The following is a 14,042-nucleotide window of genomic DNA, read 5'->3' on the forward strand; positions in this document are numbered from 1 at the left end:
AGTGATTATAGGGCAACTAACCCGCCTCTCACACCCACCTTTTCCCCAGGCACATCTAATCAAAACTTTGAGATAGCCATTTTATTCAACGTAGTTTTATGTTCTGGAAATTAGGTCTTTGAGGATGACAACCCCCCCAAAGCCCTCAGGGCAAGGGTTGTAAATTATTCCCAGGGGGCATATAAGGTTTTTATATAACGCGTAGTCGTAGAAACTTCAAAAGGGCTCACTCGATTGGAAATTGAAATGGCTAGTACCCTTTTTAATAGTCGAAAGTGATTGGAAAGCAATTAACACCCCTTCCACGCCCACCTTTTCCCCAAACACATCCAATAAAGATTTTGAGATAAAGATTTTTAGATTTAGATCCAATAAAGATTTTAAGCCATTTTGTTCCACGCAGTTCAAAGTTCAGGAAATTATACCTTTGAGCAGGGCAATCCCACCACAGTCTTCAGGCCAAGGGTTATAAGTTATGCCCCGGGGGCATATAAGGTTTTTATTGAAATCATTGTCGTAGAAACTTGAAAAAGGGCTCATTCGATTGAAAATCCAAAGGGCTAGTGCTTTTTTTAGTAGAAAGGTATTTGAGGGCAACTAACCCCCCACTCACGCCCTTCGCTTCTCCAAACACATCCAATCAATATTTTAGACAGCCATTTTATTCAACATAGTTGAAAGTTTTGGAAATTAGGTCTTTAAGGATGACAAACCCCCCCTCCCCCCGCAGCCCTCAGGGCAAGGGTTGCAAGTTATGCCTGGGGGCTTATAAGGTTTTTATTCAAAGTGTTGGAACTTCGAAAGGGCTCATTCAATTAGAAATTGAAAGGGCTAGTTCCCTTTTTAATAGTTGAAAGTGATTGGAGAGCGACTAACGCCCTTCTCGCGCCAACCCTTTTCCCAAACACATCCAATCAATTTTGAGATATCCATTTTGTTCAACGTAGTTGTAAGTTCTTGGAATTAGGTCTTTTAGGATGATAGCACCCTCAGAGCCCTCAATGGAAGGGTTGTAAGTTATGCACTGGGGGCATATAAAGATTATACAGAAAGTTGTTGTAGAAATTTCAAAAAGGGCTCATTTGATTGGAAATTGAAATTGCCCTTTTTAATAGTCGAATATGAGTGGAAAGTAATTACCCCCCTCTCACGCCCATGGTTTCCCAAAAAACATTCGATCAAAGTTTCTAGATAGCGATTTTGCCTAACGTACTTGAATGTTCTGGATACTATGTATCTAAGGATGACAAACCCCCAAGAGCTCTAAGGGCAAAGGCTGTAAGTTTTGACCTGGGGGCATATAAGGTTTTTATAGATAGAGTTGTCGTAAAAATTCAAAAGGGGCTCATTCAATTCGAAATTGAGAGGGCTAGTACCCTTTGTAATAGTCGAAATTGATGGGAGGGTAACTAACCCCCCTCTCACGCCCACCATTCCTCCAAACACATTCAATCCAAATTTTCAGATGACCATTTTGTTCAACGTAGTAGAAAGTTCTGGAAATCAGATCTTTGAGAATGGCACCCCCCCAGCACTCAGGGCAAGGGTTGTAAGTTATGCCGTGGGGGCCTATAACATTTTTATTGAAAGTTTTGTCGTAGAAACATCAAAAGGGCTCATTTGATTGGAAATTAAAAGAGCTAGGGCCATTTTTGATAGTTGAAAGTGATTGGAGAGCGACTACCACCCATCTGACGCCCATTATTTCCCCAAACACATCCAATTAAAATTTTCAGACAGCCATTTTGTATAACGTAGTTGAGAGTTCTGAAAATTCGGTCTTAGAGGATGACAACCACCCTAAAAGACATTAGGGTAAGGGTTGTAATTTATGCCCTGGGGCCTATAAGGTGTTTATAGAAAGTGTTGTCGTTTCCAAAAGGGCTCATTCAATTGGAAATCGAAAGGCCTAGAGCCCTTTTTAATTGTCGAAAGTGATTGGAAGGCTTGACATTTTTATAGTACAGATCGATGTGGGTATAATGTATTTTATTTTGTTGTTGTTTAGACCAGAGCACTTCGTATCAAAGAAGTTGTCGTTGGAACTTCGAAAAGGGCTCATTCGACTCAAAATAGAAATGGCTGATGCCCCCTTTAATAGTCGAAAGTGATTGGAGGGCAACTAATCTCCCTTCCATTCCCACCCAATGCATAAGCCGATTGCTCAGAAATTGAAAGTATATTACCACAAAGAACATTAGGAAGCTGGCCATGTAACCTCAAAAAATTGAAAGAAACAAAACAGAAAATAAAGAGATCTCAAGTCAAGCAAGGGTTTAAGTAGGGAATGATTAGTATCCTGTATAAGAGTCCTTGCTTTATTGTTTAGTTTTAAAAGCGGTTTCAGTGTCAAAGGAAAATTTGACATTCAGATAATAGAACAGTATGAAACATAAGATTGAACTACGCTGTAGAATAGGATTCTAAGATTTTACCCTGGAAAAACATGCTTCACTTTCTAAGTATCCCGAGGCTTCTGAAGATTTTCAAATTAATAAGGTCAATATGATTCTCGAAAGAAAGATTCACATCAAGCAAGATGCCTAGGAATCGAACGCATCGATCCTTAGGTCCAGTAAGAGAACCCCTCGATACAGTCATGTATTTCATTTAAACCAGAACAAGCCCTTGAAACTCTTGAGAAAATAAGAAATCATGACTTTCGAGCATTTAATGTAAGATAATTAACATCAAACCACTTTCAGTAACTCTTTCAAAAAGAGCAATCATGTTTTAACGGAGATCAGACTCAGTTCTACCGGCTGCGCCAAGAGTACTGTCATCCGCAAAAGCTATAAGTTTATCGGAGAAGGAAGACCTCTTGTCACAATTAGTGACATATGCAGGTTGACAAAGACGATAACAAGTGGCAGGTTTAAAATTTTTAACTACATTTATGATGTCACTAATATAAACTAAAAAGAGTATCGGTTCAATCCCAGATCCTTGTGGAACACCAAACTCTATTTCAGATAGATTGTAAAAAAGAGGATCAACCGAGATAATTTGATCAGAAAAATATGATAGAAACCAGGAATAAGTACTCCCACGTATTCCACTATGAAATAGTTTCCAATGAAGAATGTTGTGTGTTATTGAATCAAATGCTTTTCGTACATCGAGAAAAAGAGCACCAGATATCAGACCAAAGTTAAGAGATGTGTGTATATAATTCAAGAGATTCGCACATACATGCTCAGTTGAGTGCTTTGCCCTAAAACCAAACTGAGATTCATGAAAATATGTTTAGAATTAAGAAAATCAATAAAGTGAGAAAGCATAGCTTTTTCAAAATTTCTACTAAACACTGATAAGAGATATATATGACGATAACTAGCAGGGTCTTTCCGGGAACCACCTTTAAAAAGCATAATAAAACTAGCACGCTTGAAATAAATTGGAAAGACACCAATTCCAAAAGCCATATTGACATGTCCCGCTAAAGTAGAAACGATAACAGGAAAAATGAACTTGACAAACTTAGTAGAAATACGGTCTGGGCCAGAAAATGAGGAACCCTTCAAATCATTAACAATTCTGGCTATTTTAACTTAATAGATAGGCTCCAAAGCCATTGAGTTAAGACAAGGAGGTCCAAGCTAAGACCTAAAACCATTTAGAGAAGAAGAGGCACTTACAGAAAAGGCTGTAGTTTTCCAGACATTAGCAAAGTAAGAAGTAAGTGTGTCTTGCATTTTTAGCTCACCATCTACAATTTTATCATCAATCAAAACGCTTGAAGGGACAAAAGAGGGCCGAGAAGATGGCCTGATAACAGAATTGATAACTTAACGTGTTTTCCTAATGTCTTCAGCGAACGCAGAGAATTTGCTAAAGTAAAATGACGATTTGGCCCTCCGCCAAAGAGAATTATAAACCTTTAAAAATTTGAAGTCGATATGGTCTAGAGAACCTGTAAGGCTTCCAAAGATTTTTTTTTCCTCCAGCTTCTAAGGGGTCCTGGAGTCATCCAAGGATTCAAAGTGGTTGTTCTCTTCGATTCCAGATTCAACTGGGACGCATAACAAGTACCTAATATAATTTCTTTCAAAGAGTCAGAAAAAGAATTAAAAAGAGGATCTACATCAGATTCATTTTCAAAAATACCCCACGAATGACCTACCAACCGCGATCTAAGAAGAGCCAACTCCCTCTCATTTAATTATAATGACGACAAACCAGCTTCCTAGTGTATCCTAGGTAATGAGTCAGAAAAATCATTCACGGAAAAAACAGGTAAATGATCTGAGATATGGTAAACAATACAGAGTATTGCACCAAAGTCAACAATGAAAATACATTGTCAAGTAAAGAAGCAGTAGTATCGGTTATGTTAGTTGGAATACATGCTGGAAGTAATGTGCCACAAGCAATCATAGCTGAGAGAGAATTCAAGGAAGAAGATGACCTCCGGTCACACAAATTAATATTAAAGTCACCCATAATGAAAAGTTCACATGAATGTTCAGGGATTGCTTCAAAACCTCATAAAGAATCTCAAGGAAAGAGGGAACAGACCCACTAAAAGACTTGTATGTATTGTTAACAATCAGAGGTTTAGTTTGGGTTGTACCCAGGGGGATGCAATAGAGATTCGGTTTCCTAATCGAGGAAAGTTTCACAAAGGCCATTAAAATCGGCGTGGCCACTACGCACTATTTGTTTTAACTCATTAAATGAAGAACAAATACCCTGAACAATTAGCTGAAGCACAGAAAAGCTACCACCTCGTTTGGAAACTTCATCTAAGTCTGAAATATACTTACTACCAGTTGAAAAATGGGGATTTTATGTAAATTCACTATACTGACCTATTGAATTATTTGTTAAACTAAGAACATTAATTGGATTATTTGGAAACTGAAGTAGTCACTTCCCATAAGGAGAGGTTGTCACCGCAGCTAGAGTCGGGCAAATTCATACCTTCAAACTATGATCTGTAAGTTTTTGTTCCAAAGGGACCCATAGATACAAAAATTGAAAATAAGAGTTTTTCAACAATAAATTGGGCCGAAAATTTAACCAGCTGATTTTTTTTTTCTTTTTTCTTTTTTTTTGAGTGCCAAAGCTTAGGAAGCATTAATATCATTAAGAAGTTTGTGACACAAGCATCCAGAAAATGGGCAGAAAACTGTATTTTCTGGTCATCTTAAAACTTATATCTGTAAGTCCCTGGGCAAAATGAGCTTCAATGCTCATAAAATGGAGAAGTGAGAGCCACAACCACTCAAAACTTGAATCAGAAAAGGGCCAAAATCAAAATAAGTATGGGAGTTTTACTCCAGTAAGTACGAATTACATTTCCAATTACTTCAATATATATTACATAAATATATATTACTCAAATATATTTTTATTACTTAAATATATTTCCAATTACTTAAATACATATTCAATTACTTAAATATATCAAATATATATAGACATTTTTGAAAAGTATTTTAAGTAGATATTTAAATACTTTTTTCAGGTACTTACCAGTAATTAAATACGAAGTATATTTTTGTCTTCAACTTCTCCAAATTTATTTAGAAATTAGAGCAAATTCCAAAATATTGGGATTATTATTAACAAAGAATATAATTTTTATGATGGAATGCCATGCTATTACTTTTGATGCTGTGAATTTTAAATTTAAATCAATGTTGATTTTTTTGAAGAAGTCACTTACCTGTGAAATGTGTGGAGGTTCAAATTTGATGTGAAAGGGATGAAAACTCTAATACCCTCATGCAGTTTTTGCTACTAAAAATTGGAATTTGGAAGTATAATATCAATGAAACTTATGATTTAATTTCGTTAATAGACGATGATGATACTCTCAATGTTCAAGAAGTTTATGTAAACACTAGTCTTAAAGCTGAATTATCCAAATTTCCTCAAGACAAAAGGAGGATTCTAGATTCTCTGAAAGACTATCAAAGTGTTGGAAACTGTTTAAGAAATAATATCCGTCTCCCATCATCTTCACCAGTAAAATGCCCATTTTCCACTGCAGGAGACTTATTGACAGCGAAATGTTAATGTTAAGTTAGAAAATGTTAAGTTTGCAAGCGTTTTGCTACTAAAGTTAATGGAGATGTTATGGCTTCTCATTAAAACTTGGAGTTTTTCAGATATCTTTATTTGTTCTTGGCAGATGACTCAAAGGGCTCAAAATAGTGGGATATTCAGCTGTACTATTTGGCATATTTGCAATGGCAACTGTTCAGAAGAGGTTTTATCAGTTAGGTATTTAACTAATTGTAATGCGTTGTTCAAATTGGTGTGATTAGCAATGTTACTTCACTTACATCCTTATATTTAGATAAAAAAGTCACGCAAACCTAATATTAGATTCATTTTGAGCTACACATCTTTTTTGATGAGTTGACTCCATCAATCAAGCGAGAGGTGATGCATTTTGAGAGGTGATGCATGTCATAAAATATATTTATGGTTCATTTTCTTATATCTCTAATTACACTAACGTCAACAATGCTAAGTGTGGTGCTCAGACGGACTACATAAGACAATAAATCCAAAAAATCTTCTTTAAGGTAACATTTGGCTATGCTATGGTTGTTATGTCACCCGTCATGTTGACCACATGAAGCCACTATGAATGACTATATTGACGTAATTTTTTTTTTTTTATTATAATGGTTGAGAAGCCAATTTTCTGTGTATTGTTTACTGTAAAAGTTCAAGGAAGGTTCAAGCTGAGCTGTTGTGGGTGGCATTAAAATGGAGTTTCTCATCACTTCTCCAATGGAACTAGTGGTACAATTAATGTCAGTTTCTCTCCTGACAACCTGACATCACTCTTTACCGAGCAGGAAATGGCCTTCAAGCAATGTACTTCAGTAATTAAGTATAATTTAACTCAAGTATTTAATGCTATTACTTGTTGGCTGAGTATTTTTTATTTATACTTAACTACATTTTTGGAGTACTTGACCCAACACTAAATCTATGATGGATGTATTCCCAATCCAGAGGATTGTCGATGCGATGTTTTAGAATAATTATTTTCATATTTCATTAACACTAATTTTAGTAATAACGACAGCCAATTTCTCCAAGAACTCTAATATACGGATAAATATTCTTTTTTGTCTGTAATTACCTTTTATGAATACTAACTAAAGTTTTAGCTTGCTTTACGTGCGGTATAGTATTTTATGTAAACTTATTCTTACAAATGGTCCTTATACCGAGCTGAAAACCTATTCCTCCAAAAACAGCGACCTCAGAAAAAAAAATCTCAAAAACTTCAAATATGGCGATCTTTTTCAAAGGAAGATCATTGCAAAATTTAGTTAGGAAATGGTTACAAAACTTCAATTAGCATTGGGTTTTAATGAAATTGAGTGTTAAAGGGCGAGATTTAATTAGATTGATGAATAGCATTCAGATTATTGTGTCACAGGCACAATATTGCTTTAAATAACAGATCCCAACGAATTAAGTTTTCCTATGTCACTAAAACACTAAAACCACATAGATGACAATGAAATCATGTTTGTAGCTCCAAAAGTCAAGTGTACAGCTTGCACTGATCTTGTATCGTTGCGGAAGAAATGGTGACAGTAACTTTGCTGCTATTTTTTATAGTCGTAAAATATTAATGCCCGTGGCATATTATAGTCACACTTGTCGATAAAATCCAAATTACGCCCGACTACACTGCCAATTACGTTCGTCGTTCCTAATTTCTTGAGTTGAACGTTGTTCAACTTTCAAACATAAATTTGTTGACTGACCAAACAAAGTCAATGTTGAAAGCATAATTTTAAGAACTAGAACAGATGGAAACATAGAACAGCGGTTTTTCTATCTGCGAGGGGAATCTGACAAAAGTTAAATCGATTGAGTGCTAGTAAAAAACAGTTGGACACAAATTACTGTTGATGCCAACTCTTTAAACTAATTTCTTGCAGTTTTTATTTTTTGCTTTTTAAATGCAAGTGTGACGCTAAAATCAAGAAAATTGCCTTGTCGAGTATGATATTTGGCTTTATTAATCGATAGATGTGACTATGACGTGGCACGGGAATAACCACAATTTCAAATTTCGACTCTGGGTTACTGACAAAATTGTAAAACGTCTCTCCTGGCTTTTTTCTTGGCTACCCAATAGATCTTGTTTCTGAAAAGGCAACGCTGACATTTCGCGAAAACTTTAAACACTTGACATATGCAATGGGAAATCAGCTGTCAGCTACTGTACCTTCTCAGATTTTGCCTGTTGATCATTACAAAGAAGAAATTAGAAATGTCGTTTATGAAAAGAGGCTGGTAAAACTCTCAAGGATGGGCTGTTTAATATCTTGGAAAATACTTGAGCTTGATAGTCTAGTGTAATTGCAACTCAGAAATGAAATAATTTGGGTAATTCTAACTTATATGGCAGGAATTACTCAATTTATGGCAGTTAAAACGCTTGGTAAATATTTAGGGGTCTCATACGTCAGAAAGAAATCTACTAAACAAAGAAAGTAGTATCAATATATTCCTTAATTTAGACCTAATTCCAAACATGATGGTTGCTTTTCTGACAATTCAGAAACTCTCTTGTGATCTTAGATATATCACAGTGAAATTTTAGACAAGCTACTTTTTGTTTTTGTGGAAAATGGTTAGGTTATAAAAAAAAAACTTTCAGTAATGAATCCAGGGTCAGACACATAGCCCAGGACGGTATTAATAAGCACTTATGTTAACTCTTTCTGAGTTTTGAGTCTTTAGAATTTTACTTCTTGGCGTGTATTTTGATAAAACAGAAGTGTATACTAATTTTCATGTACCCTGTCTCTGACCTGAAACCAGAGGTTTTAGTCTTTAAAATGCAGTTAATTTTATTTAATTATAATTATAAGATCTAAATTTTTTTTTCAATTTTTTTAATTTAATTTATAACAGTATACTTTATATAATTTTAGCTATCTTATTCATGTGTCTTATTATTAAGATGAAACTCTCAGGTGTTAATCTACAGGATAAAGTTTTCCCCAGGATTGTATTTTGAAGTAACTTCATCACTCCTCCTTATATATTTTCACAAAATATGACTACTTGACAGATCTATAAATATTTAACTTTCTAAAATACAATATTCTACCTTAATTGTCATTAATAAGATTCTTTTTCTGTTGAGTTATTTATGAAAAATGCAATTACGGTTATTTGATTATAAGTTGAATACCTATCTATGTCTTTTTTAAAAATTCAGGACATGTATTTTCAAATCTTTAAAAAATTATAAAGTGTGATTGAGCAAAGTTGTGCAGCTGAAAACAATTTTGTTGAACTTCATTTAAAAAGCAGATCGCTGTTGCAAGGTTTCACTTTTGCATTACTGAGATATTTAAAGGTCATCAAAGGTCAAGACCCTCTAGAGAGAGACGGAGTAGAGGTTGGTACATTAAAATACCTTCGGGGGCATACTTTAGCCTGTAGACCCATCCCCAAAAGTTTCATCTTCCTAATCTAACCCCTTTCCAAGATATCCAAAAGTAACTAAAGTAGAATATTACCAATATATTTGTAGATCTTCAAGTTTAATTTTCCTTATTTAACCTCTTTCTAAGATAGAAAAAAGTAGCTTGTCTAGAGTTTTACACTGTATTATTTGAGTAAATCTATTTTTGCTTGTGTAGTAACAATACAATTATAAATACAAATAATATATCTGCAATTATTAGGAAATATATAAAACATAGGACATGTATTGGTAGATCTTTGAACCATCATATATTCAGATTGAGTCAAAGTTGTGAAGCTGAAAACACTCTGTATGTGCTTCATTTGAGCAGAAGATCCATTGTACAAGATTTCACTTTTAATTTTTAAAGGTCAGTGCCTTCTAAAGAGAGAAGGAGTTTATATAGGTGCTTCAAGATACCTTCCAAGTATATACTTCAGTCTATAGATCCATCCCTGAAAGTTTCATTTTCTTAACTTAATGAAATTTCAAAATAACTTGTCTAGAGTTTTAAACTTAATTTTTTGATGAAATCTAGTTTAGCTTGAGTAAGAACAACACAATTATGAATACAAATAATATATCTATTTAGAATTTTTTTTTTCTTTAAAGGCATAAAAAAGATGGTAAATTTGTCACTGATATTAACTTGAAATAAACAGGTATAACCTTTTAAATTAATAATTGAATTAATATTTTTTTTATTGTATGTTTTTTTTTTATTAACTAAAAGTTCCAGATCAGGTAGGCGACTGGGAGGGGGGGGGGTGAGCCGGTTACAAAAATAATACAGGTGATTTTTAAATAAAAATAAAAAATGAAAAAAGATTATTTATGTAGATTTCTTTTTATATATATTGATTTTTTTTACTCATTGGGAGCAGAAACACTAAGGGTCTACCAAGCATTTTTCCTTAGTTAGCATTTATACTTTAGATCTATTGTTAAAAGTTTCTTTTTTATGCCAAAAAGTATAATAACAATAGTCCAGTAGATCTATGAAACTCTGGGACAAAATTGCAATATAAAAGATTTTTGCACTGTCTTGTAGAAAAAAAATTCTGTACAATATATCAAAAGTCCAACAAATGGACCTGGCCATACCAGGGGTAAAATGTTAAAAATTCAGTGTTATAGGTATTGTTTACTGGATTTTCACTTCTGCAATTTTTCGGCTCAGAGAAAAAAAAACTTATGGTGCTTTATTGCTGGACTTGGGTTGATGTCCCCCATTAGTAGGGAAGGGGGATGGGGAGAACAGTATATTTGAGAGTTGTGCAATATGGCTGGTCAAAATGCTTCCCCCCTGGTTTTTGACTTGATGATTTCAAAACCCATGGTATTAGATTTGTATCTTGCTTTTTTGCAGTGTAAGGAAGACAATGCATCAGGCACTCAGAGTACACGGGTAGATTTACTTCAACTATGTAATAGAAACATAAGGCAAAACTAAATTTAAAGAATGAAACAAATCAGGTAACTTCTGTAATCACAGCAAAAGATAATTACAGTTTTGATTGAACTAAATAGGATAAGATCAAGGATTTGTACTAAACATCATCTTCTTCATCATTATCAACAAAAACATCTTTATTGGAACATGCAATCCTTGGTAGTCTTTGCAAGCAAGTGTGCAAGACAATCCATTTTTTTTGGCAACTGCAGCAGGAACTGTCACAGTTGGAATGCGTGCAGCTGCATCAAATCACATTTAGCAGGTGAGGCAGAGTAGGTCCAATTTTATCATGATCAGAGTGAGGTGTCTGTCATGTAACCACCAACCACAGTCTTTCGAGTCTAGTTCTGATACAGTATTACGCCTTTCCATCACCTGATATAAGACCCTATAAGAAGGAAATTTTGCAGCCACTGGAGTTGGTGGAAGTCTCTCTGGGTTCACAAAAGTTGATGTCTTTGAGCTGTTCAGTTTTTTAAGAAAACCCCTGTACCTGGCTTCCCTGAGACCCTCCCCTTTCTTAGGCTTGTAGAAAGACAGCAAAAGATTTTCACTGGCTTGCTGGACTTCCTCCATAGAGTGTGGATTAAGGAATACTTCACAGTTATTCCTAAAATCTTCATGGCTTTTCAGGAATGGCAGAACAGCCTGCTTTCCTATCTCAATCCAATGGGACATTGTTTTTCAACCAAGAAGAGCATGGCCAACAAGAAAATAGTGACAAGCCTATACCAGCAATCTTTTGATAAAGTTGATGTGCTAGTATTTAATTGACACTGCTCTTGACTTGATACTGGTTTTGAAGTAGAGATCCTTGGCTTAGAGAGTCAGGTGATGGTTGAAAAGGACCAATAAATCAGTGTTGTTTCAAACTACTTCAGTTGCACTTTCCTAGGCATCATGAACATCTGTCAGTGCAATAAGACTGTCTGCATCTCTCTTTGCATGGAAGACGGTGAGATTGGCTTGGACAAGCTTCTTACCAATAGATCAAATAATGTTCTGATTATTGTTGGGATTCCACAAAAAGTCCTCCTCCTTCCTTTGCAGCTTCATAATCAGTATGAAATCGACGGTTGGTCACTGGATAGCCTACTATTTGTTTGTCTAACTTGATTGACATCTTTGGTCGACAGACCTGAAGTTTAACCATCAAAGATGATGGAACCATTTGAATACTTCTTAGTCATGAATGAAACGTAACTGTTGCAAATCTGTTCAAAAGTCTTCACTGTTTTCCATGAAATATGCTGGAGCAGCCATCAATCACATATTTTTCTGGCTCTTTTGATAGGACATTCACAGGTTCTGCCTTTAATAATTTCCAAATAGCTTTTGCTAACTCTGCTTTATCTGGATGTCACGGCAGGCTTGAGGATTCGAAAAGGGTAGTAGGATAGCTTGAGAATTCAAATCTGAGAGATTCTTCCATATACCCTCCAGGTTTAGTTGCTGCTACTGTAAGACGTTGGAACAGAAGACTTGCTTCAATTTGTATGTCTTCACTGTCAGCTTTGGAAATGTTGCCTTGATAGTCCATCATAATCGCTTTGCTTTTATGATTGAAGATGTAGTGATTGGCATCGGCGTCGTCCATTCACTTCATATTTTATTTTTCTATTGCCTTTGCTACATCAGTGTTGACATCCCTTGCTGCTGTCATACCATTCAATATATTGCGCAATTGAGTGCAGTTATTGTATGGACAGGACTGCATAAAAAAGCTACTAAAGCCTTTACTTCCTTTCTATCTCTTTCTATCTGATCTGGTCTTGCAGACACGTACTGGTCAGATGACATGTACTCAAGGCTGGTGTGTGACTGCATAAGCTCATTAATTTCGGCTCGCACTGGTATTAACATTGTCCAGATCAACCTTTGTTTCTCACTCATTCTATTTCCTCTCGTGAGTCCCAGCTTGTTTTCAGCAACCTCATCGGTACTTAATGAATTACTAAGTCGGGAGAGAGCCCAGCCCCAACTCTATTGCTTGTTCAAATGACAAACATCCCATCCGTGATGTCTTTATACAGCCTCTGGTTACTTTTTTTCAGCTATTCCATTTACTGAAGAAATATTCTCACCAACTTTTTATACAGGTTGTGGCCTGCAGCTAGAAATTCAGGGAGCATCTCAGAGAGTGCTTGAAGATGCTACAACTAGTTTCCAGTCTGTTCTTCCCTGATGGCCTTCTTCAGCACTGAACATTTCTGACTTCTGAAGTTTAGAATACTTAAGGTATTTTTGAATATCTTTGGTGAATAGTTTTGAGACAAGATTAAAGTATTTCCTCAATACTTCATTATCAAGTAATGCATTAAGGAATAGTACATCATATGAATCAATTATGAGCTAGCTATTATCTGATCTAGGGTAGTTATTTGATTTACAATATTATATTTCAGTATTAGCAAACTTTTTAAGGTTTTCTCTCTGGAAAAAAGATCTTAAAAAATTAATCAATGCTATAAATAATAGTTGCAGCATCTAGTAGGATTTAAATTCACGCTAGATATGACGGGTCAGGTCACTCAGTCTTTTGTGGTGGGGGGGATAAGACAACTCTTAAAGCCTTAAAAGTGCATTTGTGGGCCAAATTTTTTAAGTTCCCCTGAGAGACACATCAAATAAACAAATAGGGGACAGAGGACTCACCCTCTGATCTTTCCTTATTGGGAAGTGTACATTTGGGCTAGTGTGGAATATGTATAAGATGGGGTGATGTCTTCTGTATAATTTCAGGAAACAGGAAAGTTCTTTCTGTCAAAAGTAAAGCGTTTTGACAAAAAAAAAACTTTATTGTAAAGAGGATAGCTAGATGGGGGTGGTTGCCTTCCTTATATCAAGAAAGAAAAACAAATCATCTTATAAACAAATGCATTGAAATGAGGCAGTTTTCTTAAAGATTCTTAAATGAATGGGTAGGAAGGATTAAGTGGAGGGGGCATCCCCACTCATATTAAGGATAGCCCTCAGATAGTCCTCCAGCCTTATCTTTATTTTTAGTTTTATTGCTGAAGTTTGTTTTCATTTTGGAATAAATTTCTTGTATCAGAGTGACATATCTAGCACTGTCCAAATATAAAACTATTTGTCTCCAATGTATTATTTTGTATTTAT

General features: G+C 35.2%; 1 long non-coding RNA gene across 1 annotated transcript in view; it reads left to right on the plus strand.

Moving 5' to 3' along the window:
• Positions 1 to 7,436: 7,436 nt before the first annotated feature.
• LOC148953564 (uncharacterized) overlaps positions 7,437 to 14,042 on the plus strand; it is a 29,939-nt gene continuing 23,333 nt past the window's right edge. Inside the window, exon 1 of the long non-coding RNA XR_016141723.1 lies at positions 7,437 to 8,280. This is a non-coding gene — a long non-coding RNA (uncharacterized LOC148953564). The remainder of the gene's footprint in view (positions 8,281 to 14,042) is intronic.

This window comes from Artemia sp. Qi Xiang Cuo, chromosome 4 (genome assembly GCF_049724085.1).
Source record: "Artemia sp. Qi Xiang Cuo chromosome 4, ASM4972408v1, whole genome shotgun sequence".
Taxonomy (NCBI): Eukaryota; Metazoa; Arthropoda; class Branchiopoda; order Anostraca; family Artemiidae; genus Artemia; species Artemia sp. Qi Xiang Cuo.